The 23657-nt window shown below is 41.4% G+C and overlaps 1 protein-coding gene across 5 annotated transcripts in view; it reads left to right on the top strand.

Moving 5' to 3' along the window:
- The first annotated feature begins 4580 nt into the window (after positions 1–4580).
- hdac4 (histone deacetylase 4) overlaps positions 4581–23657 on the top strand; it is a 159076-nt gene continuing 139999 nt past the window's right edge. The window contains exon 1 of one of the 5 annotated variants that reach the window (XM_013137903.3): positions 4581–4673. The gene's annotated coding sequence lies outside the window, so the exon portion shown is untranslated. Of the gene's footprint in view, positions 4809–23657 lie in introns of all 5 variants that reach the window. The other 4 variants (XM_020054945.2, XM_010879854.3, XM_020054944.2 and 1 more) reach the window with 4 other exon arrangements.

The raw sequence follows: 23657 nt of genomic DNA, 5'->3' as shown, positions 1-23657 counted from the left end.
TCAACAAAGTATTAGTTTAAAGGTGTGCACACTTATGCAACCAGGTTATTGTGAGTTTTTATTTTAGATTTTTCCCCCTCAAAAACTTTTTCAATTGAATTGTTCATGTTATATGTCACATTAAAGGTGGAAAAAGTTCTGACATAATTTATCTTTATCTCATTCTTTTACATCACAAGAACCTGCCATTTTAACAGGGGTGTGTAGACCTTTTATATCCACTGTATAAAGTGAGGATAGTAGATATGCTGAGATGTCGCAGAACACACCAACAACCCAAAGTCATAATCAAGTTAGTTGGACACACAGGCACCACCCTTGTTATCAGTTCTCTTCTGTGGGTGGCTCAAATCTTGACGTTAAAGAAGATCATGGAAAAAGGAGCATTATTGGATTATGTTACATCTACAAGGAAACCTCTGTTCCTCCACAGCTAGGAGGGGGTTTGAGCTCAGATGCATTAACTTGCGTATCACCATGCACTGGCATCTGTAACTCCACTTTCCCCTTGTTTGGATTGCATTAGCCTCAATGTACAAATGTGCCAACGTTAACTTCTCTGCTGAAAGATAGCACACACGTCTCGAGGGGCTCTGTGCAAGAGGAATTGATCTTACTGCCAGAAAAAGCCAGAAAATCCAGCTCTTTGCTGTCAAAGCAATATCACAGTGATGGGGAGCTGTTTTATTCCTACACATCTTCGGTGATTTTAAGCTCAAATAGAATTACTGTTTACTGCAGGAATAAAAGCAAATGGATTTTATACAGCAGATGAGATTATGGTAGCATTTCTGTAATGGTTTTGACAGAGGGACACTTATTGCTCTCCTTAGAAACATTGCATAAGTATGTTCATTAACCAGGCCTAACAGTTTTTTCATTAATTTCATGTAGACATTCCTCCCATAGTTTTCATGTTCCCATAGACTTGATGCCAACACTTTGTTGGAACCCCAGATCAATGTATCAATGGGGTCATTATCAATAGACTGATCAAGAAAAAAAGAAAATATTCAAGCCAAGCCTGACGTTAGCTATGACAAGAGATGAACTGGACAGGTAATGAATGGTGTTTCTCTGCACCCTCCACTCCGTTGCTGTCTGCAGACATTGTTGGCCTCTTACCCAAATTATTGTCAACCCAAAAGTTGACATTTACTGTACAAAAAAAAAACGAGATTTCTCTGTCTACTATGCAGGATTTTATTCAGTGAAGGCTCACACTTTTACATCCGGAGACAACAGTGATGAGTGCTGCATCCGAAGTTTCACGGTGTGCTTGAACAGTGTCTGGTAGAGTGTTTCTACCTGGCTAATAGCCCCAGTTGCAGAGCTCTGACAGACAGTATGTTAGCAGGCATCACAGTGTTTCCCTATATGCACAATATGTTGAAAATATATATTTTGTTGATCAAAAGGACATTGAGTGGACTTAGAAAAAAGGTCACTGGGCTCCCTCTTCTCCTAATTTCTGTTCTTCAAGAAGGGGGTCTGCATTACAGAGCTGTGCTTTGATGATGAAAGAGAGTCCAGCTTAATCAACACCGAAGTCCAATCCCTTTTATCAGCTCTCCGCAGAATGCTTTATTTAATGGATAAGTGAGATTAAAACTCTCTTGATGAAAAACAGCATGCCAAGAAATTGTTAGAGGAAACAACAGAAATGTCCTTTACAGTCAACTAATTATAATTTCTTCGACTGCATTGTTTTTTGCTTTTGCTGATAATGGTGTCCTGTCTGATGCTGGCACCCATCAGTGATTTTGTGGGGTTTTTTTGCAATTCAGTCTGTCTGTGTCACAACACTTCCTGCCATAAGGAGAGTTCATTCAATCAGAAACATTTTTATTCAGCCACGATAAGCACAAAAACAGTAATCACAAAAATGACTATCGAGGCAGAGCGTGTCCTTCAGGGCATACATCTCAGGAAGTTCTATATCTACAGCTCTTGGATTACTGACAAAAACAATTGAGTAATGTGAAAGCCTAAGCTCTGACAGAAGCCAGTTTTGTCCTGGGATGTTCAGCCTTGTAAAACTTCATCTCAGAGAAGCCTATTCAAATGGCGGTGCAGAAAAACCAAAGACTTTAGGAGGAGAACAACTATCTTTCTGGGTGGAGTACGGCACATTAATCTGCTGTGTGCACCCAACCCAAAAATGCTTTGAAAAATACTTTCCTGTGTGGCATAGGACCCCTGGTAGAGAAAGCAGATGTCTTACAATGAAATCATCTTTATCTCTTGCTACAACTGACACCAAGATAATAGGCTTCGCCTCAAGATCTCAATATGCTTCCATTCACTTCAGTGACATCCACTGACAAAACCAGAGAAGCTTATTGTTTAATTCTGTACTCCTTTGCTTCACTGAGAGTTGAATGTGGCTGTAGTGATTTATATTTACAGAGCATTCCACTGAAGGATTAACGAGTTCCGTCATGAATAGAGCCAGCAGAGTCCTCTCCATCATTTTGGGAAGTTGAATGTGTTGTCTCCTGACTCCGGGTGCAAGATATTGCCTCACTAAACAGTAGATTGGACATTATCTTGTAACTGGATAAGCTACCGTGTGACGTACATATTTTTGTTTCTTTGTAGCACTGGAGGGTAAAAATGTGGATCCTAAATAACTGTCTAATAATTTTTATCATGAAACATTTGAGAACTGTTGAAGTGGAGCCAGAGGAACAATCGAACATATTTTCACAATTTAATTTGGCTCCACCTTCCTTTTTCACATTATTATGTTGTGAGCTCTGATGTGACTCCAGTTCTTACCGCTGTATTAACCCTTTCAGTAATTACATCTTATGTCTATTGTTTTTTCAAATTACTCTGCTAATTCTTCTTTAATAGTGCAGATGTGGTTATTTTCCAAACATATGCAGCAAACATCTATAATTGCTCTCAATTAGGAAATATTAATATAATGTGAAGTTGATCAAACCGTTCATTGTTCATAGCAGTACTACTTAGATTGTGTATCATTTTGGCAGACTTCCCATCTTTGGAAGCGAGGAGGAGATAGAGATAGGAAGAGTGGGCGAAAGTGTTAAACAAAGAAACAGAGGGGAAACAGGCCAAATAACAGACAGGCAGAGTGTGTATGTGTTGTCCTGATTTTTCTTCTATACACACAGGGACCAGAAGTTCTCACAGACAGAGTAAAACAGTTGGTCCCGATAAGGAAAAAGGCTATTTCCGGCTAAGGGGTAAAGTTTAAGGTAAAGCTTACAACTAGGGTTAGGTTTAGGCATTAAGAGTTAGATTTATGGTTAATGTTAGGTTAAGTTTAGGCATAATACTGATTTTAGAGAGTCTGGGCCATGTTCACAGTCTGACCATACATGGCCTGCAAATAACAGACCTACATAAGTCAAAGAAGCAGAAGCTAGCCAAGCACTGATATCTGAGGCTTGCAGACTTAGGGGGAAGCATCGCTGTATGACAAGGTGTTATCTGTAACTTTAAGTGTCCATAATAAAAATCAATCATGTATATTTTAGGTTGAATCAGTAGAGTGCAATTGGTAGTGCAATAGTGCATCAATAGTGCAATTGGTCGAGCACAGTGCTGCCATCGCAGAGGTTATGGGCAAGATTCTGAAGACGGACTGTGTCCATTTTGTTATTTTGGGAAAATTCCACATTTAATTACCAGTGGAAGTGGTGCCTGACAGGAACGATGTCCCTTGTTTATTGAATGAAAATCTGCTCCAGAATGAAATAAACCTGAATGTGTTTCTGAGAGAGACCCAATAACATTATAAGTTTGGAGAAATCCCTATTGATTGAGAGGGAGACAGTATGTCCCCTTGTTAATCTCTCTTTATTGATGTCTCTTTGGGATTTGATAAGTTTTAGAAAAAAATTAAAATACGATTTGGTAGCGCTTTGTAATGTAACGTAAGGTTACATAAGATATCTTAAGAAATCGGCTGTTACAAATTAACTTATAACATGTTACGTTTTCCCCCGAGACTACGTCAGAAATGGGTGTTGGCCCATGTAGATGGAAAGTTATTGACTTTCCTTATTGTCAACGCAGCCAGTGCAGGCCTATGTGCTCGATACAACTTCGACTGGTGTAGGCATGTATGTACTGTTTATGACATATCAGTATGTATAGGATGTATAAATGATCAACTATTATAACAGTTCATAAAGGTATTTCCTACCTGATGTGCTATCACTTTGTAAGAATGTCATGACTTCACGTTGATTTAATCATAGCACCAGAGCAGACCCTGAAAATCAAAATAAATATTATTCTACTAAGCAAACTATGAAATCCGACTGTTGTGCTGGTACTTCTGCCATATTTCCAAAACAGCATCAAGAGATGAGCCAATATCGACTTAGCGAAAGGGGAGTCCCTTGAGTTAAGGAGGCCGTATGTTATTTAAAAAATATGACAACCGCATTCGGGTGGCAACATAAAGTTACTTCAGTTAAAATACGAAACCCAACATCAACCTGTGACCCCGCCTCCAGGATTACGCGACACGTGATTTATTTGCCAAAATCCATTATGGCGGAATATGTGAATGATTCTCACACTGGCGCGGTCTCCAACGGGTCCTAAACCCTACTTCTGGAAAGAGTAGTGGAACTGCTGCTGCGCACGCAAACAGGATATAAATCACAACATTCACGAGGGCGTTTGTTCAGGTATATTTTATTTGAAACGCAAATATGACCAGCTAATGCAGCGGTTGCGAGATGAGACATCGTCTGCATATTAGCTTGACTTGGTAATTACAACTATTCAGACAGAGGTAAAGTTATCATGTTGTCTGTTTCTAGGTATGGCTTTTTGACTTTCTTTTTCAAGTGTAGTATCGCGTATATTGTAGATAGCATATTTTGTAGCATATTCTACTGTCATAATGTATTTTATATTAATGAGTTGCTGCATTACATTGTCTGTAGATAGGCGATATTGTAGCAATACAGACGATTATAATCACTATACTTAAATTGGGAACAAATATTCCCGTATTGTTCTAACACTGTACATTGTATGGGTCGAGACCCCTGAAACCAATTGAAAAACAGATTGATTAACATCTGTGGTAATGCGTGTTGCAAATGCCAATCATTACACATTGGTATTAATGGGTTTCTTTTAACCTGTTGCTGTTTCATAGCGTTATACTTTCGTTTAGTATAATTGGTCTTATCCATGGGATACATTCTTTAGGTTATAATAATATTAAATTACCTATTAGGTAAATGACCAGACAAAACTACAGCCAAAATATAATGCATGCAGTCCCATAGCATCGTTTTTATTAATAATGGTTTGGTTGAGGCATTCTTTGCGGAAAAAAGAACATTCCTCACGAGGCGCTGTCAAATTTTGAGTCTGGCAGGGAGATAAACATGCATGCCCAGTCATTGCACAGTACACGCTTGTTTAATACAGTCACGGGGTGGGGGGGTGGGGGGGGGGGGGGGGGGACACACACAATCATTTGGAAGAGTTTGATGTCTACTGTAGAAATTGGTGTATCACCGGAAATGCCTATTACATTTATTTCTGAACTCCAAAAGATGGACGATCTGCAGCGTTTATTTCACCCAAAGTTTTAGTAGAAGAATGGTTTTGGCGTGTTTGTGCTCGGTAGAAATGTTGAGGGCATGGGGAAGACTGGGGCTAATTGTAACACAGATGAGTGTAACAGGTATTAGGACTATTGTTATATTACTATATCCTGGGCAGTATATTTTTCACCAATATTCAATTAATCAGTATGTTGCTTGACATATTTGTTTTAGTTAGTAATCATTAATACATGTTCACCCAATTTCTTCAAATTATATTCTGCTACCAAATGTTTTATTACGATCCTTTAAATGAACTCAAATTTCTTTAGAAGGGCTTTTCTTTAATGGCTGATCCCTAATTTGTGACTCTTCTCTCCAACCATAACATGTGAAATAGGACAACTATGGGTAACTACACTAAATAGTTTCCCCATTATTCTATGTTATGTAGCTACAAATTCAATTTGGTTAATCATTTTCTTCTTTATATTAGTAGTTGTAGTAGTCCAACATGAACTTTTTTTCTCACTGGCCCTGTCGGTCTAGTTGGTATGAAATCTACTGTCCCGGACTGAATTTTTACTGGCCCAAACTGAATACAAAAAAACACAATATGATTTTATTGTACAGAAGTATATGTAAATATAATCAGATTATTGATTCACACCACAGTTTTGCATGTGATGTGAGACATGAGCTGATACAAGCAATTGTTGTTTACATAAATATGCTGCAATGTACATCATTAACTTTTAATAAATAGTTCAAAATATTACTTTAAATATAATTATCATATTTTTTTGAAGATGCTTGGCATTTCTCACTTATAAAAGCTTGATAATAAAATAATTGAGTTAATATATTTATGGTTACATAAATATGGCATAATACACATTTAGTTCAACAGGTAGAGTAGTGCTGCACGGACTTAAGAGCATGCTTTTGGTAGTTGTTTGTTCCTTTGAAAAATGACCCTTCCTTATTTGCTTTCATCAGGAACGCACGACAGGTACAGCAGTACGTATCCCTTGCGATTATTGTTCTCGACCCACTGAACTTTTTCTTGCCTCGTAAGATGCCATGTTTGGGTCCTGCTTTTGAATGCACTGTGAACAATTGTTGGTCAAAACAGAGCATCTGCTAAATGACTATAAAATGTAAAACAGATGAGCCATCAAATATTATTACAAAAAAAAGACGACACCGGCACTTAACCACATGGAGAGGGAAGAAGTGGTACAGACACATTTTAATGCGGGAAACAAGCAAAAAATTTAAGCCGGAAGATCGACAAAGATTACTAGCAAAGGTTTTAATTCAATACTTTGAATTTAAATGGGGAAATTGAGCACTGGCCCGTAACCCCCTGGGTCCAATGCTGGGTCCCTGTAAGGGCCAATGACTGTTTTGTTTGCTGGCCCTACTTTAGCTTTTACTGGCCCCGGGAAAGCGGGCCATCGTTAATGTTGAACCTTGTAACGAGACACCCACCGGCATGGTTCACAATAGAGGTGATATTAGCCAGGTGTACCTTGTCAGGGTTCAACATTAACGATAGCCTGCTTCTTTGCTTGTTCATGCATTAAGAGACATGTCATGTACTTCTGAACAATACGATTTTATTTTTTTCAATTCAGTTCAGAACAGTAAAAATCTGCTGGGGCCAGTAGATTTCAGACCAACTGGCCCGTTAGGGCCAATGAGAAAAAAAGTTACCGGTGGACCCAGGTTTTTTTTCGCACTGTATGGCATAATATTTTGATTTTGGTTTCTTCAGACCTCATAATCTTTTTCCTAATGGTCTCCGAGTTAGGTGACATGTATTTTACTAAGGACGTCTAGACAATCTGCAATAAAGGTATGATTGATGGAGGTGGCTGTCCCGCTGGCAGGTTCTACCTAGTCTTCAGAACTCTTCTTTCAGAACTCTTCTTCCCTGGTTATTTAATTTAACCAGATGGGCAGCTCTGGTTAAAGAGTCTTAGTGTTACCAAACTTCTATTTCACACACTGGTGTTTATATTGGAAATCATGTACAATCATTACAATTTGCTGCAGGTGGACTACAATTAACAAAAAAAAATTCTCACAATTATGAATTAACTGTAAATCACAACAATGTGTAGAAGGCGGATGGGTCTGAATACTTTCTGAAGCCTGCAGTTTTTTGAAAATTCAAAAAATAAACTGCATAGTGGCTATCTTCAGAGAGATGAGTCAGCGACGTGGGCTATATTATCAAATCAGAAGAAACGTGATGGGAGAGAGGAATTCAGTGGAAAATTAGAGTGTAAGAAATGTTCATCAGGAAGAGCTGACAGTAGCCTATGCTTTAAAGAACATTTAGCGAATAAATATATGATCAGAATGTGACTACACATGGACAGAAGCTTCTGGATCTTAAGAGTACGAGAGGCCTACTAATTCTCTAAAGATTAGAGAAAAGACATCTGCCACTGATGTTAAAAATCTTTCCTTTGGGAGAAAGGTTGGGTGTTAGGTTACAGGTTATCATGCTTATTGCTAAAGCATGTTTTTTAAGCCTAGACACTAACAGCAGTGTATAAAGTGCTGTCATTTTTTACTCGGTTTAATGCTGGAAGTGTTTTATTTTCATAACATTGAGTAAAAACCCAATTTAGATCTTGTTTTTAAGGTAAGATCAATATTGAGCAAAATCTGATTTTGATATTAAATAAGAAGCTGGGGATAATTAAGACCTAACTTTGGGCCAGAATCAATCCATCGAATTCATTTATAAGGCCCTTTTTACATCAGCAGTTGTCACAAAGTGCTTTTACAAAACACCCAGCCTGAAACCCATAGGAGCAAACAACAACAACAGTTTGGAAGCACAGTGGCTAGGAAAAACTCCCTAAAAGGGGCTGAAATATAGGAAGAAACCTAGAGAGGAACCAGGCTCAGAGTGGTGACCCGTCCTCTTCTGGCTGTGTCGGGTGAACATCTTAAGAGCACAAATTGTAGTAATTAGTAAATGGAGAAGGACTGGGACAACCTGGGGGAGGGGGGGGGGTCAGCAGAGGGGCAGCTGGAATCAACTAGTATCGTCTTGATCTGCAACACAGGAACAGGGACAGCAACGCGTCTTTTGAGCTTGGTACTCCAGATGTCTGGGCCAAGACCTCATGATATTTAGAGAGCACATTCCTTAGATTTACAAGGATTTACAATGGAGAAGGACAACTGACCCTACTCCCCCAGCACAATAATATAGCAGCGTAAAACTTTGGGGCTGAGACGTGGGTCCAGTGACACTGTGGCCCTATCCGGGGGAGGCCCCGGACAGGGCGAAACAGGCAGGATGTCAATCCACCCACATTGCCAAGCATCAACCAAAGGGACACCAACCAACCGTAACCATGCTGAATGAGGGCAGAGTATTGCCGGCAGAGTAGACAAAGACAGTTTCCCCATTTAATTTCATAATACTGTATTGTATTAAATCGTTTGCTTGTCATCTTTGCCACTCTTACCGCACATTTTTGCTTGTTCTTCCATTAAAATGGTTCTGTACCGCTTCTTTTCCCCCTTCGGTGTGGTACAGTTCTGGTGTCGTCTTTTTTACCGATAATATTCAATGGCTCATCTCTTTTGACCAATAATAATGCATTCTAGAGCAGGACCCAAACATGGCATCATGTGAGGAAAAGCGAACGTGATCATCTTTGTTTTCGTGAAAAGAACAGGTTCCGTGCGGTCGAAAATGACAAGTGAAAACACTGCCATACCTGTCATGCGTTCCCAACAAAAGCTGATAAGGTAGGGTTTTTTAGGGGAACGAAACAACTAACGAAAACCACCTCTTACATCCCTGTAGCATAGTGTGTATTGCGGCCAAACAGGCTGCTGACAGCACTGCGGCTGCACCAAAGAACATTTGCGTGCTTCGAATGAATGGCATAGACAAGTTCCATCCATCCATCTTCTTCCGCTTATCCGGGGCCGGGTCGCAGGGGCAGCAGTCTAAGCAGAGATGCCCAGACTTCCCTCTCCCTAGACACTTCCTGGTGGGACGGGCCCGGAACACCTTCCCGGGAAGGCGTTCAGGAGGCATCCAGAACAGATGCCCAAGCCACCTCAGCTGACCCCTCTCGATGTGGAGGAGCAGCGGCTCTACTCTGAGTTCCTCCCGGGTGACCGAGCTTTTCACCCCATCTCGAAGGGATCGCCCAGCCACCCTGCGGAGAAAGCTCATTTCGGCCGCCTATATCCGGGATCTTGTCCTTTTCGGTCATGACCCAAAGCTCATGACCATAGGTGAGAGTAGGAACGTAGATTGACCGGTAAATCGAGAGCTTCGCCTTGCGGCTCAGCTCTTTCTTCACCACGACAGACCGATACATTGACCGCATTACTGCAGAAGCTGCACTGATTCGTATGTCAATCTCCCGTTCCATCCTTGCCTCACTCGTGAACAAGACCCCTATATACTTAAACTCCTCCACTTGAGGCAGGCACTCTCCACCAACCTGAAGTGGGCAAGCCACCCTTTTCCGACTGAGGACCATGGCCTCGGATTTGGAGGTACTGATTTTCATCCCCACCGCTTTACACTCTGCTGCAAACCGTCTGTTGTGGAAATTTCTTTAATAATGTATTCTAACTGACTGAGCAACTGTTTACATGAGAAAAGGAATGTTGGTTGTGCTGTGGGAAAGGAAGTATGAGGTGTTGAGGTAAACATGAAGTGCCAGCAGGATGGGGGTAGATGCAGATCAATGGGTCTTAGGACAGGATAGGAGAAGATAGCATTTGACTTGTGTGATAGAACAAAGGGAATGTGTTTGATTGACATGACAGATGGCAGCATCTTACCACACCCCTTTTCTGTCTTTATATACTGTTGAAATGATGTTTTGAGTCAGAGACTCCTCAGACGATTATGTGTGTGTAAGCGGTTGACGCGTCTCTCATATGTGCATAATAGTTAATAAAACGGTTAGAATGTGCCAAGAGAACTTTGTCTGTGTTCCTTACTCCGAGTGTCGATACATGGAATTTCCATCACACGTCCCAGTGCATGCTGAAGGTCCTGGTTTGATGGGGCCAACACGACAACATCATCCGCAAAGAGCAGAGACGAAATTGTGTGGTCCCCAAACCTGACACCCTCCGGCCCCTGGCTGCGCCTAGAAATCCTGTCCATAAAAATTACGAACAGAACCGGCGACAAAGGGCAGCCCTGCCGGAGTCCAACATGCACTGGGAACAAGTCTGACTTACTGCCGGCAATGCGGACCAAGCTCCTGCTTCGGTCGTACTGGGACCCGACAGCCCTTAGCAAAGGACCCAGGACCCCATATTCCCGAAGCACCCTCCTCAGGATGCCGCGAGGGACACAGTCGAATGCCTTCTCCAAATCCACAAAACACATGTGGATTGGTTGTGCAAACTCCAATGAACCCTCTAGCACCCCGTAGAGGGTATAGAGCTGGTCCAGTGTTCCACGGCGCGGACGAAAACCACACTGTTCCTCCTGAATCCGAGGTTCTACTATTGGCCGTATTCTCCTCTCCAGTACCCTGGCATAGACTTTCCCGGGGAGGCGGAGAAGTGTGATCCCCCTGTAGTTGGAACACACCCTCCGGTCCCCCTTCTTAAAAAGAGGGACCACCACCCCGGTCTGCCATCCCAGAGGCACTGTCCCCGACCGCCACACGATGTTGCACAGGCGTGTCAACCAAGACAGCCCCACAACATCCAGAGACTTGAGGTACTCAGGGCGGATCTCATCCACCCCCGGTGCCTTGCCACCGAGGAGTTTCTTGACTACCTCTGTGACTTCAGCCCGGGTGATGGACGAGTCCACCTCTGAGCCCTCATCCTCTGCTTCCTCAATGGAAGACGTGACAGCGGGATTGAGGAGATCCTTGAAGTACTTCCACCGCCCGACGACATCCCCAGTTGAGGTCAACAGCTGCCCACCTCTACTGTAAACAGCGTTGGTAGGGCACCATTTCCCTCTCCTGAGGCGCCGGACGGTTTGCCAGAATCTCTTCGGGGCCAGCCGATAGTCCTTCTCCATGGCCTCACAGAACTCCTCCCAGGCCCGAGTTTTTGCCTCCACAACCACCCTGGCTGCAGTCCGCTTGGCCTGCCGGTACCCGTCAGCTGCCTCAGGAGTCCCAACCAGGCCTGATAGGACTCTTTCTTTAGCTTGACGGCATCCCTTACCCGGTGGTGGACACCGGAAGTTCGAAGGATAGCCGCCTCGACAGGCACCGGAGACCTTACGGCCAAAGCTCAGAGCGGCCGCTTCGACAATGGCGGTGGAGAACATGTTCCACTCAGACTCAATATCTCCAGCCTCCCTCGGGATCCCGTCGAAGCTCTGCCGGAGGTGGGAGTTAAAGATCTCTCTGACAGGACACTCGGCCAGACGTTCACAGCAGACCCTTACAGTACGCTTGGGTCTGCCGAGTCTGTCCAGCTTCCTCCCCCGCCATCAGATCCAACTCACCACCAGGTGGTGATCAGTTGACAGCTCCGCCACTCTCTTCACCCGAATGTCCAAGTCAGATGAAATGACAACAAAGTTGATCATCGACCTACGGCCTAGGGTGTCCTGGTGCCATGTGCACTGATGGACACCCTTATGCTTGAACATGGTGTTCGTTATGGACAAACTGTGACTAGCACAGAAGTCCAATAACTGAACACCGCTCGGGTTCAGATCAGGGGGGCCATTCCTCCCAATCACGGCCCTCCAGGTGTCACTGTCGTTGCCCACGTGGGCGTTGAATTCCCCCAGTAGAACGATGGAGTCCCCAGTCGGAGCACTTTCCAGCACCCCTCCCAGAGACTCCAAGAAGGTTGTGTACTCTGCACTGCCGTTCGGCCCATAGGCACAAACAACAGTGAGAGACCTATCCCCAACCCTCTCGTTCACCGGGGTAAACTCCAACACATGGCGGCAGAGCTGGGGAGCTATAAGCCAACCCACACCAGCCCGCCGCCTCTCACCATGGGCAACTCCAGAGTGGGGAAGAGTCCATCCTCTCTCAAGGAGTGTGGTTCCAGAGCCCAAGCCGTGCGTGTAGGTGATCCCGACAATCTCTAGTCGGAACCTCTCAACCTCACGCACAATCTCAGGCTCCTTCCCCGCCAGCGAGGTGATGTTCCACGTCCCTAGAACTAGTTTCAGTGTCCAGGGATCGGGTTGACGAGGCCCCTGCCTTCGACTGCAGCCCGATCCTCTACGCACCGACCCCTTATGGTCCCTCCTGCAGGTGGTAAGCCCACGGGAAGGCGGCCCCACATCGCTCCTTCGGGCTGAGCCCGGCCGGACCCTGTGGGGAAAGGCCCGGCCACCAGGCGCTCGCATACGAGCCCCAACCCCGGGCTGGCTCCAGGGTGGGGCCCCGGCTGCACCATACCGGGCGACGTCACGGTCCTCAAAATGTTTTCAATCATTAAAGGGTTTTGAACCGCTCATAGTATGACCCATCGCCTAGGACCTGTTTGCCTTGGGAGACCCTACTAGGGGCATATAGCCCCAGACAACATAGCTCGTAGGGTCACTCAGGTACCCAAACCCCTCCACCACGTTATGGTGGCAGTTCATAGCCAAGTTGAAAAACGAATTACCACAGCCTACCATGTTGTGAATAGGGAGAAAGCATAGTGCGTGAATACAGATGGAGAAACCGCTGTTGACAAGCATATGGCTTGTCAACAGTAAGTGTCATGTTAACGATGCCTGCCTAAGCACTTGCTAGCAGTGACACACAAGAAGCCAGTCAAGTACTGTATTGCACCATAAGTATGTAACCGTAAATATGTTACCTCAATTGTTTTATTTTCATGCTTTTATGACACATCAAATAAGCAAGTATCTTCATGAAAACATGCTAATGATATTTATAGTAATATTTTGATAACCATATTAAAAAGTAATGATTGTTGCATCATATTTATGTAAACAGCAGTTACATGTAAACAGTAACCGTTCATGTCTCATATCTCTGTGCCATAAATCAATATTCTGATATGCTATTTGCATACTATATATCTTTTTTTTCATTAAATTCCAGCCAGTAAAAATACAGTCCGGGCCAGTGTGAAAAAAGTTAGCATTGGCCCCTGGCCTCCTACTGGCCCTACAACACCACTTCCATCAGCATCTGGTCTCCAATCCAGGGATCAACCAGAACCAAACTATTTAGCTTCAGAGGCATGCCAGCAGTGACATGCAGGGTGTTATGCTCCTGACTTAAAGATCTCTTGTTGTTGGTTAAAAGAGAAAAATATCTGAATTGGTCTGCCTGTTAGAACACAGCCTTAGGGACATTTTGTTTACTTCTATAGGCAAGGAAACCAGTGATTGCTCGAACTTTCCATGGCATGGATGTCATATTTGTTTTAAAATTGGCTTGTGCTTTGTGGTAAGCTACTCCATAATTGTATCGAGATGACTCACATGTTTTCTTAGCTCTGTATGCAATTAAGGATTCAAACTTTTACCAATATTGTTGTGTCATAATCCTTTATTGCATTCTGAGCTAATGTTTTTTGTAGTAGCACTAAGGGGTGTCAGTCCTTAGGGTTAAAAAATAAATAAATAAATGATTTCCGCCACAACTTTCTAAATACTAGGATGAATATAATTTGGGACATTTGACTGGGTAATACACACGAGTAGTGTTTCAGTCACCTTTTAAAAGGGGCAGTCATTGATCAATTTGGATTGTTGATTCTTCAAGAACATTTCTTATTAATTCTTCATGAAGTTAGTTAAAAGGTCATGCCACATCATTAATCAGGTATTTGTAAACAGTGCATTATTTTCAGAAAACACTATATAGCCTTAAAGGAAGATTTAAGACTACACATTTGATATCTTGTTGATGCATAGTTATTTTTTTTGTTAAACAGCCTTGCACATGTTTGATTCCACTCCTCCTGCCCATCTCTGTTTTTTGTTAGAGATTCTTCAAATGTGTTAGAACATGTCATTTTAGGTTTTAGAAAGACTTATTATGAGTTGATATTTGTATGCCAATATCTGTGTTTGATTGTGTTTAAGATGTGACATCAGTGAATCATTAGGTTTAGCTAAGCTGGTGTCTTAGGAGAATATCAGCTGCATTGACTTGATTCCTTTTAAAAACCATAGGAAGAGTAGGTCAAAGGGGGTGCAACTGTAGGCCTCAAACTGAGTTATAAACACAATTTAGCTTCAGTCTGAGCTCCTTAGCTTTAATCTGACCTAGCGTTTGGCTGAAGCTACAGAATTCCATCCACATTCCAGTAAGTTGCCAAAGACTGACATTTCTGATTAGTAAATTCCTTATCTCACAGGAAGACACTCAAAGGAGCATTCCAAGAACTTGGCACTGACAGAAGACTGATCCCTAACGAAGTTGTTCACTTTTACAAATTATTTTGTTTCCTTACCCTGGACGTTGCTCATATGGCCAGAACAAACAGTAATACATGGTACAACATTTTTCATACAGCCATTCCAAACTAAAAACCAACGGGTGTAATAGGGGTTTGTGGTAAAACAATGGTAAAATATTTACACCATTTCAGTGGCAGCTTAATAGGGGTGGTGCTATGTGGTGACAGCATTTTTTATTCAGCACACATGCTTTGTGGTTCCTTGATGCAGTCAGTTATTGCTCAAAGAAATAAAAAGTATTTTTATTTATCTAATATTTCTGTCGGCAGGGCAAGAATAAATATCAGTGGCAAGTGGCAAGCATAGATTTAGCTCATGACAACAATGGAATATTGATCGCAAAGCTACAATGCTGTATAGTATAATACTATAGCGAAAAAAATACATTTCTTGTTGACAGAAAATCTAAGTACATTTATAGGTAGAAGAACAATTACTAACAAACTAGAGATTCTGATTACCACAACTTATTTGTAGAAATAGGGGAGAATTTCTTGCTTATGTAAGCTGGATGTCTAGCCCAATTCCCATTGGTACTACCATCAGTACCACCCAGTGGTACTGATGGTAGTAATTGAAAAATTGGTCGAGGGGGAAAACAAAGTAAGAATGTTTCCCACTCATGAGAATGTGTTCGTTAATTCATAATTAAAAATATATATATTTAAAAATAGTGATAAGATTTTCTTTCAATCACAAGTTGGGCTCCAAACCTAAAACACTTATGGGCAGGCTGCCACTATATCACTGGTTTGTAGTTGATGGCATTTTATAGTGGGGTGCTGGTTTGCATGGTACATTTTTAAGGGAGGTGGTGCAGTATTTCCAAAATAATATTCCAACCCCATCATCTTATCCATATTTTTTGCTATCAATCTACACACTATACCCCATAAAAAAAGCGAAAGCGAAAAGTTTAGAAATTTGTACCAGTTGATTGAATATTAAAATGAATCTCATGTAAGTATTGAGACCCTTTGCAAAAAACAAGTTACATTCAGATGCATCCTTTGTCATTTGTTCATCCTTTATATGTCTCTAAACATTTATTGGAGTCTACTTGTGATCAATTCGGTGGAGTCAAAGGAATTCCCTGTAGATCTCAGAATTGTTTAGAGGCATAGATCATTGGCAGAACTAGACTGAAGCCAAAAGGCATCAGGCATGCCATCTGGAGTTGCAAATTGGCACATGCATGGCTGTGAGAGGAAAAGTAAAGCTTATCTGGTGACCAAAATTAAACTATTAGGACTATTGTGTCAAGTGTATTGTCTGGAAAAAGGTACCGCGTATTACCTGACACATACCATCCCTATGGTAATACATGGTGGTGGGAGCCTCAAGCTATGGGACTGCTTCTCAGCTGCAGGGATTGGAAAACTGGCTATAATTGAGAGAACTAATCGATTGCTACTAGTCAACAAATTTTACTTGTCTAATAAGTAGAATAATTGCTGCAGTTTTTACTACCTGATCCATAGCACTCAGGACATCAGACTGGAGTGAAGATTTTTCTTTTAGCACAACAACGACCTGAACCACACAGCCCAGACAACTCTGGAGTGGCTTTGAGACAAGCCTGCGAATCTCCTTAAGTGGCCCATCCAAATCCCGGACATGAACCCAATCTGTGGTAAGACTTAAAGTTTGCATTTCAACGACGCTCCCCCATGCGATCTGGCTGAGCTTGAGGGGATGTACAAGGAAGAATAGGAGAAACCACCCATATTTAGGTGTGCAAAGCTTGTAGAGGCATACCCAAGACAACTCAAGGCTGTGATCGCTGCCAAAGGCGATTCTTAATAAAAAAAACATAAATTACATTTCCTTATGCAGAGAAACTTAATACAACCATACTTTATCACATAAAATGGGTCTGATTTAAATCCAATTCACCGAAGCATGGCACATTTTTAGAAAATCATTAAAAATGTAACTAGGGTGGTTCTAGACTTCCATAATATTAGAACCTCTCTCTAGTTTGGTCTTAACCAAACAAAATGTTTTCAGCCAAAGGGGCTGCAACAGCTATTTAAACTACAGTTGTGCTAAAAAGTTTGCATACCCTTGGAGAATTGGTAATATATGTACCATTTGTAAAGAAATACAAATGTATTTGATTTCTTATGGGATTCACATTCAACTGTAGGTCATAACAGAATGGCACAATCATAAAACAAAACATGGCAACAAATATTTTTTTTTTACTGACGCCTGCATAGTCTGCATATCCTTAGTTTTTAATACTGTGTATTACCCCTTTCAGCATCAATGACCACGTTCATTCTTTTGTAATAGTCATCTATGAGGCCCCGAATTCTTGCAGGTGTCATGCAAAGTCTTTGGTCGTCTTGCGCAAACAGAACAGCACGTTTGAGATCTCCCCAGAGTGGCTCGATGATATTAAGATCAGGAGATTGTGATGGCTGCTGTAACCACTGGAGGGTCAATGTGGCCTTGTACTTAGGGTCATTGTTGTGCTGGATAGTCCAAGAACGTCTCATGCACAGCTTTCATGCTGAAGAATGCAAATTATCTGCCAGTATTTTATAATAACATGCTGCATTCATCTTGCCATCAATTTCCACAAGATTCCCTGTGCCTTTAGAGCTCACACACCCCCCAAACTTTAGTGAGCCACCACCATGCTTCACAGTGGGGATGGTATTCTGTTCACTATAGGCCTTGTTGAACCCTCTCCAAACGTATTGCTTAAGGTTGTGACAAAGCTCTATTTTGGTCTAAATTACAGTGTGCCAGTAGCTGTGAGGTGAGTCAAGGTGTTGTCGTGCATATTGTAACCAACCTTAATAAGTGATTGAATTTGCAAGGCTTTGGATATCTTTTTATATCCTTTTCCATCTTTATAAAGTTCCATCACCTTGTTACGCAGGTCTTTTGACAGTTATTTTCCCCATGGCTCAGTATCTAGCCTGCTCAGTGCATCCACGTGAGAGTTAAACTCGTTTACTATTTATACACAAACACTAATTGCAATTTAAAAAGCCACAGGAAATTCACCTTTAATTCCCATTTTCACCTGTGCGTGTCTGTAACAAGGCCAAACATTCAAGCAAGCATGCAAGTTCATTTATATAGCGCAATTCATACATAAAAGCAATCCTGTGTGCTTTAGAAAGAAAAAGGGAAAAAAATAGATACAAATTCAATAGCATAAAAACACATACTCAAATGAAAACATCAGAACAACATAATTATAAAACAGACTAAGAAAATAGAAATAGGAAAGCTATAAAAGCTGCAAGGCTAAACAGTGCGGTTAAGTATAAGTGCTTAGTCATAGGTGCGTGAAAAGAGAAGTGTTTCTAATCTGGATTTAAAAATGGATATGTTTGGGGCACGTCTAAGATCTGGTACTTTATTCCAGCTAAACGCAGCTTTACCATGTTTAGTTTGGACTCAGGGCTCTTTTAGCTGACCTGTGTTTATGGATCTAAGAGCCCTGCTCGGTTTATATTCTTCAAACACATCAGAAATGTATTTGTGGCCTAAACCATTCAGTGATTCATAAACTAAAAGCACCACTTTAAAATGTATACTGTAACTGACTGGAAGCCAGTGCAAAGAACCGGAGTAATGTGCTCTGTTCTCGTGGTCCTGTTTAACAATCTACCAGCAGCATTTTGAATGAACTGCAGCTGTTTCACAGTATTTTTGGGGAGTCCACTTAAGAAGCCATTACAGTGGTCAACCCTACTAGAGATACAAGCATGGATGAGCTTCTCTTGGTCTTTTGGGGACAACAAGCCCTTGATTCTGGCAATATATTTAAGATGATTGAATGCTGTTTTGGTGACCGCTTTGATATGACTGTTAGAATCAGACCTCACATTTATCAGAACACCAAGATTATGCACTTGCTCCCTGGTTTTTAGGGCCAATCTCTTTACTAATAATAGTTCTTTTATTTTTGTCGCCAAACAATAATCTCTGTTTTGTCTTGGTTAAGTTGTTGACAATTTTGATTCATCCAGGTATTTATGTGTTCTATACAGTGACACTGTGAGTCTATTGAGCAGGTTTCATACGGTTCGAGAGCCATATATTTGAGTATCATCTGCATGGCTATGGTAGGTAATGTTGTTGTTCTGTAGAATTTGGCCCAGCGGTCCTAGATCTGATCCCTGGGGAACTCTGCATGTCATAGCCACCAGATTCATGATTACCAGTGGTGACAAAGTAACTCCGGCCATCTAGATAAGATCTGAACCAATTAAGGACTGTCCCGGAGAGTCCTACCCAATTTTCTTGCCTATCTTGAAGTATTCTATGATCTACAGTGTCAAATGCTGCGCTGAGATCTAATAGAACCAGAACTGTTATTTTATCGGAATCAGTATTCAGCCGTATATAATTTAAAACTTTTATCAGGGCTGTTTCAGTACTGTGGTGAAATTGGAAGCATGACTGAAATTTGTCTAAGAGACCGCTTGAGTTCACAAAATTGCTGAGTTGATTGAAGACAATCTTCTCTATGATCTTGGCTATAAAAGGGTGATTTGATACATGTCTGTAGTTGTTTAATATAGATGCATCCAGTGTTCTCTTTTTTTTTTTAATAGGGGCTTATGGCAGCTGTTTTTAGAGACATTGGAAAATGCATGATCTGCAGAGAGCTATTAACTATTTGCTGTAGGTCCATTGTTATAGAGTTAAAAAATATATATTTTAAATCAGATGGCAGTGTGTCAAGACAACATGTGGATGCTTTATGATGTCTGTTTCTTCTAGTTATTTTTTAACAATTGTATTAACTTGCGTGGTCGTGGTGACGGTACATTGTAATTGTTAGACTGTGTAGTTCTAATGATCCGTCTAATACTTTAAACTTTTTCACTGAAGAAACACACATTAATTACATTTCACAGTGAACGAGTTCTGATGCTATCTGCTTTAGGGGGTTCGTAAGCTTGTCGACCATGGCAAATAGAATGTGGTTATTGTTGATATTCTTCAAGGGTATGTAAACTTTTGATCAGGGCCATTTGGGTAATTTCTGTTATCGTTATGATTTAACAAGGAGCCAAACAACTGTGATAATAAATGGCTTCATATGATTACTATCCTTAAATAAAATCATGTTTGCATCATCAGTCATATTTTCAAAATATATGCCGAATTTTCACATTCTGGCAGGGTATGCATACTTTTGAGCACAGCTGTAGGTGTGTAATTCTTATTTAATTCTCACTATGAAATTGCATTGCTGATGATTTTTTATGAATAAAGTATATTCTTTCATTTATTAAATTAGTGTACCTTTATCTGTCATTACCTAAAAGTTAAGATCATATTCTTATGTCCAAATACATTAAAAAACACAACTTTTTCCCATGACTTAATGTACATGAGATATTTCGATTTAATTGTTATAAATAGATTTTCTTTCCCCTTTGTTATTAAACAGAATTCTCTGTAAATTTTTGCAAACAAATAAAATAAAATGTCAGTTAACTCGCTGACAGAACAAATTGTGGAGAAAGTGAAGCGGTCTGAATACTCCCGAACGCACTGAAATATCAAGTGAATGGATAAGTGTGTGCAAACTTTTGACCGTTAATTTGTATCTCCCCAGTAATTTTGGTTGACCCGGTTTTTAAACATTTTGTCCCTAAACGTGACTAAGGGGTTCTCCGCCTGTTGTCTCTTGGCTGCATCCTCCTGGACCCATTGCCCCTCAGCCATATTTACAGACAGTTCGGCCTCACATTGAGCTGCTTGGAACTTGGACCCGGCTGTAGTCCCCAAGAATTGGCAATTAAGCAGAGTTTGTCAGTTAGAACGTTCTTGTTTTTTTTGACGTTTGTGGATGTTGTCATCACTCTAATTAACACTAATGGTCACTTAAATGGATGGGATACAAGGTGACATGACGCCTACGTGCACCAGCGCGGCAGAGTAAAGAGAGTTTGTCTCATTCTGCTGCTTGTTAGAGCACTGACACGGTTATAACGATGTGAAGAGATGAGTGAACCACCAGGTATGTTCAGTAACATGATTTCGAGGAGAGGAGAGTACAGGTTCACCATTGCGGAGGAAAGGAAGACTATATGGGAGGGAGTACACGAAATGGAGTAAGAGTGAGACTGCTAGAAGTCTCGACAGACAGTCGAGAAACAAACTAGTCCTTCCTCCCACATTGATCTTGTTGTGAATAAAAAACAATGCTCTGCATTGTTGGACCAATCCAGTAAATAGGCAGGAGGTGAGAAAATGTGGTTTCGCCTTGTTAACGTCTGATAGCGTCCGGCTCTTCCATTTGCCCTGACAAGTGGGATTTCCGCTGGTTGGTGACGAAATCCTAACCACTCAGCTAACCTTATTTTTAAATGACCATCTACATTATAATTTTTTTTTTAATTGAGTTTGGCATCTCAAGTTTTAGATTTACAGGCTAGTGACAACCCAACCAAACCGCCTGATTGCAAAATTGTATTGGCTTGCTGCACAGTGAGAGCAGTGTAGACAGTCGGGAATGGGTTCAGTCCGTTGTCAGTCATTCCAATGAGCCTTCTCGGATATTAATACGGTAGTTTAAGCCAACATTGTTGGTGAAAATGTGTCGAGGAACTTCCCTTTCCTGTAGGATACTGTAGGAAGACAGTATGTGTTTGTGTATGTATGTATGTATGCATGTATGTATGTATGCAGTGTAACACCCAAACATGCAAAACAGGATATTGTAATTCCAATCTTTGTGTAGTGATTCAGACAACATAACCACAGATCGCATAATATGTATGATGCCAATCTATTACTTTCATTCTGTTATGTATTGATCCACTTCACCTACTGTAGTTGACTGTACTCATATTTAAGTTTTATGAAGATGTTGGCATTGAAAAGTGAGGGATAATATTATGTCAAACTGTACTGACAAACCTTACATATTCAATCTTTGAGTAAATGTTAAGAAATCCTTCTGCATAAAGTTGTACTGTTTAATTCGTAATCAATTGATTTTTACTGCCAAACATTACAATTTAGCAGGTGAATTTCAGCATCATCCTGTTATTCTGCAATTGGCCCGTTTTTAAGGTTGACTTCTCTGGGAACATTGCATAATAACATTATTGTATTAATTTCCCCATTAAATATTTAACATTTTAGTCATTTAGCAAACACTTCTTCAAAGCGCCTTACAGTGCATTCTATATTTGGCAGGGGGTATATGGCAGTCAGAATGTGTATTAAGGACGATGTGTGTGAACTGGAAATGAATGCTTGTAGAATCAGTAGGAAATCATATTGCCTAACTATGTAACACATCCTTTGCTGTGTAGTCACTTGGATTTTCTCAGGACAGTTTTTTTTTCTCCCTTTCATTCTGACTATTAAGTGTTATACTCCTGCACAGCACAGCCCATTTTCAGGCATTACTTTTTATTTCTCAACAAAAGGCCCAAGACTTCTAACTTATTTGTGTTGCTGTCACATTCCTGAGAGACAAGCATTCCCAGTCCCTAGTCCTAGTCTCCTATCCAACACACGGCACACTCCCCAGGAACTCAACAACACGTGGAGCAATTCAGTATCCCTGCCATTGTCTGCATTTCTGCGTGCTGATTGATGTGAAACCTGCTGGCTCTGGTTGGTTCTCTCTGAGAACATAAGCGTGCTGCGACAAGTATTATGTCAACACAGGGAGGGTTCTGTCATGGGTTACGGTGTCACTCTCCACCCAGCACTGTTTCACTCCCCCACCCTCCTCACTATCTTCCAAGTGCTCCGCCATCAGTACCAATGAGTTCAGACAACCAGTGGCCCTCAGACAGAATAGACTCGGTGCACCAGCGTAGTGACGAACTTCCGCTTTTGTCTAGAAGTCGCCGGTTTACTTACTAATACTCATCTGCATTAGTAAACACCTAAACTCACAAGATGAGTGATGCTGTTGTACGGGGGGAAAAAAGAAATATAATGTACGTGACTCATGTAAGTTTCAAGGTACAAGTGGGGCATAATTTTAATCAGGAGAATGTCCTCTTTTTAATAAAATATGGCTTGCGCCATTCAATGACTTCAAACGCTTTTTAATATACTTCCACGTAACCCAGTTTTAAGCGCAATTAATACCATATAGGACCAGATGTTTACTTCCAATGCCCGTTGTTATTTTTCAGTTTCGTAGTAAAATGTGGTTACAGTAGTAAAATAAGAGGAGACCTGTTTTGGTGCTTTTTTGAGGCTATGGAATTTTAAGCTTCATTCGGGTTAGAAGAGGCTAAACGAAGGTTCGTTTCAATTCACTTGCTATGGGGACGCGCTAGCGTTCCAGCTCAGCCAGCGTTCTCCAGCCGTTTTTTAGGCTAGGGTGAATTCTTATGCGTTCTATTGTCCTGCCTAATACTACACTAAAAAGGAAAACGTCGCTAACTAGCTTAGCCGATAGACGGCCGGCACACCACAGTAAACTACTTACTCTCGTAGTTGTGCAGATAACTCGATACGTAGAGTTTGAATCCCTTGTTCCGTTTGCTTGTTGGAGCAGGGACCAGGCATCAACAATTCAATGGACATCACTAATGCTTATTTTAGGCAGGTCTTGGAGACATCTACTAAAAACAGAAATTTTGGGTGACGTGGGTGATCGCCTAAAGTAAACCGGAAAATTATATGCCGACATCTGGCTAAAGTGGAAGTTCGTCCATACGCTTGTG

Source organism: Esox lucius, chromosome 16 (assembly GCF_011004845.1).
Source record: "Esox lucius isolate fEsoLuc1 chromosome 16, fEsoLuc1.pri, whole genome shotgun sequence".
In the NCBI taxonomy this organism is placed as follows: domain Eukaryota; kingdom Metazoa; phylum Chordata; class Actinopteri; order Esociformes; family Esocidae; genus Esox; species Esox lucius.
This window is presented reverse-complemented; position numbering and strand designations above follow the sequence as displayed.